Source organism: Ipomoea nil, unplaced genomic scaffold (assembly GCF_001879475.1).
Source record: "Ipomoea nil cultivar Tokyo-kokei standard unplaced genomic scaffold, Asagao_1.1 scaffold1237, whole genome shotgun sequence".
NCBI lineage: Eukaryota > Viridiplantae > Streptophyta > Magnoliopsida > Solanales > Convolvulaceae > Ipomoea > Ipomoea nil.
Window position 1 is genome coordinate 2,373,197 of NW_017617665.1, and position 5,418 is coordinate 2,378,614.

A 5,418-nucleotide genomic window follows, 5' to 3' on the forward strand; every position below is an offset into this window, starting at 1 on the left:
TGACATCCTTACCAAACCATTGAGTGAAGGAAGATTCTCATCTCTGAGACATGAGCTAGGCATGATTGAGATGACCTAGCCGAAAAATCTTATCAGCTGAGATAGCATTCGGCACGCAACCTGAAAGAATCTCTAAAAGGTTCATAAAGCAACATCTTGGGAAGTGAAAAGTAATATCTTTTGCACAAAGCAACACGGCAAAAGATTCGACATGCAAATATAAAAAGCAACAATCTCTTGAATTCTAGCTCACACTAACTTCTTGTTTCAAAGTCTCTTTTAGTTGTTTGTTTGCAGGTATGGCAGATCACAAAGGAAAGGGAAAAGAAAAGGTGGACGAAATAGAGGAGAGACAAGCCCAAAAAGAACACTATCTGGAGGATGCAAAAAAACTGGCAAATTAGAGGATCATAAAAATCTGGGAACAATCGAGCAGAGTCGAGCTCATAAGCACTCCATCCGATGACAAATCATCAAACAGGGTCTATCTTTCGATATATTTCAATTTATGAAAAATACTTCAAGAAGGCAGACACTGCATCCAATGAGAGACCTCAAATTATTCCTATTTTTTGTTATATTCCAATTCCTGAGGAATTCACTCATGGTCAACAAGTGTCAAAATCTGGTGATGAATCTCGTGCACCCACTCTTACTCCCAGTGATCTGGACGAGTACGAAAATGGGAAATACAAAGCGATAGTTTCGACTATTCGCCCTCCGGCACACCATCTAGTTTATTTGGAACCCTGAAGTCCACCACCAGTAGCAAGAACAAAAAAGGAGTAATTTCATTATACTCACAAATCTGGCTGGTGTACTTTGAATGATATCTTGTTATCTCCTCCTCCCCAAATAAATGAAATCTCTATCATTTCAGTTTTCATTATTTTATTAGTCACAGGTTTCTACAAGAACGCAGAATGCTATCATAATAATAGCTTTGACCAACAAATGATTTTCAAAGAAGCTTGGTCAAATGCTAAGATGACACATGGAAATAAGATAAGCATTGATTTGATCCCAACATTCATGAATTCAAAACTAAAAATGAATGATGTGAAGAAACTCATGGTCATAAAAGTCATCATAACTGACTTTCACATTGATTGGCCATTTATGCTCACTACAAGCCAGAACACGTGGCCTAGTTATTCATCTATTTAAGAGAAATGAGCATCAAAGTGTTATCTCACTCTCAAGAAATCATTGATAACAAAAAGGGAAACAAATCACACACAGGAGAAGGAAATGGCAAAAAGAAGGAGGCAATCCAAAAGGCTGCCAAGAAACACAAAGGCGGCACTTACAAAACAACTACTCGGCTAACAAAAGAAGATCTTGCCAATCCAAACTTCGATAAGGAGTTTTTGGAGCATGTTGGAAACTTCCCAGTCGAAGATCTCTCGGACATAGATGGCCCTGGGAGTGAAACAGAATCCTTAGTGTCTTATGGAACTTGGAAAAAAGAAGCTAGCAGATGGTTGAATGATGACACTACTAAGGATGAGGAACCAGAAGTGGTGAATGAACCAACAAGAAAAGGGAAAGAGAATAAGTGAACTTCTTTCGGATCTGTGATCCCAATGGACATATGTTTTCCTTGTTAAGTTCTCGTGTAATAAGTGTCCATGTTCTAGGGAAATAATAATACAAGTGTGTTATTGCTGATCTTAACTAATTCATAATCATCATCATCACGAAACTTTATTTGTTTCGTAATGATTCAGCTTATCAGTCTTAATATTCACAAAATAAATGAGTCTTTATTTGACTCATTTTACTATGGATCGAATCAGATAAGCGAATGTCATTATTACACTGGCAGTTAATCAGACACAAATCACGGGTATACCAAAGAATCCTTTAGGAAGAAACACTTATGTTAGGCTTGACGAATTCACAAGGGATTCACAAGTGGATGAATGATCTCCTGACATGTGTGCACTAAGATGACATTGGGAATGTCTGTAATGAACTCAGTCAACGGTGATAATTAATGCAATACAGAATTTTTGGATATCTATTGGTGCATTGAATGGTCATTCAATCCTTGTAAACATCACTACCAGTTATCTACGATTCTTGGCTATAAAAGGGAGTTCACACCAAAGGAAACATCAAGAAAACAATATCTCACACTAAGAAAATGGGCAAGAAAAGGAGCTCCATGCCACCAAGAAAACCCTTCACTAGGGATGCTGCAAGACGTCAGAAAGAGACTATGAGAAAGATAACAGAAAAACAGGGTGATCTATACCCTGGAAACAGCTCAAGGGCTCCCCTGGAAGTTTCGTCTGATGAAGAGAAGTACCCACACAACGAGGGATTTCTGGCTGATGACTCACCTGTTGCAGATCAACACGAAGAACCACCTCTTATCACCAAGAAGAAAGGATCATCGAGCATGGTCCCATCAGAAGAAGACTGGAACAACCCGCTGTATGACAAAGATAACCTTATGTGGCTTAGTGAGTACGATGCCGAAACTGAGTCTAGAGAAAACAAATCTGAACCGACCACCTCATCGGATGATAGCATGAACCAAACTCTGGTAGACTGTGGCATTCCAATTCTTCAAAAATTCCCTGATAAAGGGTGAAGCCAGTAAAAGCTCGAAAGGAAAGAGCAAGAAGTAAGGGACCATTTATGGTTCAATTGCCAGTCAAAAGATAAAAATTGATAAATGTCAATAGTCAAAAACCATTCTTGGAATTAACTCTATACAAAGTTAGTGATTCTTAGTTCATTTATTATTTACCATATTAAATATGAATAGTGATTCTTAGTTCATTTATTATTTACCATATTAAATATGAATACAATTTGTGATAGAGAGGAATAACTCATTCCAAAATAAAATATAGGGAAAATTGTAAAAAAGAAAAAAAAATGCCCCTCTATAATAGGCCAATTATCAATGTCACTCCTGAATTATGAGTGGTGTAAATGTTGCCCCTCAATTATTAAAACGGTGCACATATAGCCCCTCCCGTAACGGACCTGTGAATCCACGTTAGTCAACACCGTTTAGTTGGGGTAATTAAGTAATTTACTTTTTTTTTCCTTTTTGTTTTATATTTTCCCTTTTCATCCTATAATCGTCAATATGCCGACGATCCTTCATCAAGCATTCAGGCCTCAGCCATCGTGCTCGGATTGCTCAGGCAAGAGCTTCTCGAGGTTAAACCCATTGCAGAATTATTATTAGTATCATTATTTTCGTCAAAGTTGAACAAAACCCCAATTTAGTTAATCAAATGGGCGTCGTTTTGGACAATCAAATCCGTGGAGCCGAGCTCTACGACGTCGTTTTGCGAAGAGATGCGGGCCATGGTTTGTAGCCCTAATCGCTTTCCCTGTTTGGCGCGTTCAAACGACGAGGAATCCAGTTCTCCAGCGCCTGAGATGCATACTCGGTTGGATGTGTAAAACGCGTGACCTGGAAGATTTGAATCGTTTTGGAAGGATTGGTTCATGGAGATGAGAAATAACCACTCCGAGCCCGTGATTTCCTCGTCGATGGCATCGCTATCGGCGGCGGGGGTGGCAACGCGGCGTATTCCCACGTTACGAGGTTGGAAACTTCTCGCCAGGCTTGGAATCCTGGTTAGGGGGTGTGCACACTAATAGTTCGATACCTGATTCCACAGAGTTGAGCCACGAGATTGGTTCCGTAGACGGTAGGAGATATTGGGTTGGAATTATGCCGTTCCCGATGGGGTAATTCACACTTCGATGAAACCCTAAGCCGTCTACGAGTATAAGAGAAAGAAAGAGATTCAACAGAGACTCAAGAAAGAGAGTCCACAGAGACTCAGGAAAGAGAGTCAATAAAGACTCGAGAGAAAGAAAGAGAGTCAAGAGAGACTCGAGAAAGTAACAAAGAGACCTCCACAGAAAATACTTTAATTTATAAAATAGTGTATGAGTATATTGCTGCACTAGATTGCATATGAGTATGAGTATATTACTGCACTAGATTGCATATGAGTATGATTATATTGTTGCACTAGATGGCATAAGAGTATGATTATATTGTCACACGAGATTGCATATGAGTATGAGTATATTACTGCACTAGATTGCATATGAGTATGAGTATATTGTTGCACTAGATTGCACAAGAGTATGATTATATTACTGCACTAGATTGCATATGAGTATGCGTATATGGTTGCACTAGATTGCATATGAGTATGATTATATAATTGCATGAGATTGCATATGAGTATGAATATATTATTGCATTAGATTGCATGAGAAGTATGATCATAATGTTATACGTGATTGCATGTGAATAGAGCATCGTAAGAGATTGTATAACGAGAAGTTTGACTTAAGATATTCCTTTGAGCATGATTATCGTGTTGTAGTAGAAACTCTACTTATCAAGTTATGAGATAAGAATGTGAAAGCATGTAAATACCTGTTATTTGGTCTTTTGACATGATCCAATCCGTAAGCATGAATTGCTTATTAAGTTATTTGAGAAGTTTATAAGCTGTTGAATCTATGTGAACAGTCTTGTACATACATAAGCATGCCAGCTGATATTATAGGGTGCAAGCATTTAGAAAGAATGTGATAAATCTTAAGATGTTTTGAGATTAGCTTATTGCTATAAAGATATCAAATGTTTTCAAAGTATATGCTTGAATGCTTTACAGGGTTGAGTGCGGTTATACTTAGCTTCGTGCTAACGGGTGTTTTCCTATTTGTCTATGTGTTGCTTGCAAAACCCTGTGGGCCCAGCAGTGTGAAGAAGTCGAGTTAGATTAGTCTCGTAGATAGAGATGTCTAAACTCTACTTTTATTGATGCTATGTATGGATTTTAGTCTTATCGACTTTATGTTTGAGGATTGATGTAGACTGTTTGGGGTGACGTTTTTCCCCCTTATGTTTCCAATATTTATTTTTAGTACCCAAACTTAATCTTAATTCTAGTTTTACCCTTTTAGCCTGTGCAATCACCAAAGAGTGGTGGTTGTGGAGGTGACACTCCCACTAGTTATCTTTTAGTTTTCCGCTGCTTAGTTTATGTTAATGACTGTTTAGAGATGTAATTAAGAGTTAGAAAAGTGGGCTGTTACACCTGGTTACTTGATAGTCCGAGTCCTTTAGTTCAAACGACTATGCCGGGGGAACTAAGGGAAGCTCTAGTGGCTGGCCTAATTGATCAACAGACAAAGACATGGGATCCACATATTTTGACTGATCTTTTTATACCTGAGGATGTGGATCAGATTGTTAAGATCCTGGTTAGCCCTGACTATGAAGACTCGTGGTATTGGATGGGGGATCCACGAGGGAGTTACATAGTGAAAGATGCGTATAGACGTATTGTTGGGGAGTTTGAGAATACCCCACATGCTTTTGATAAATGGGTTGCAATGTGGAAGTTGAAAATCCCACCC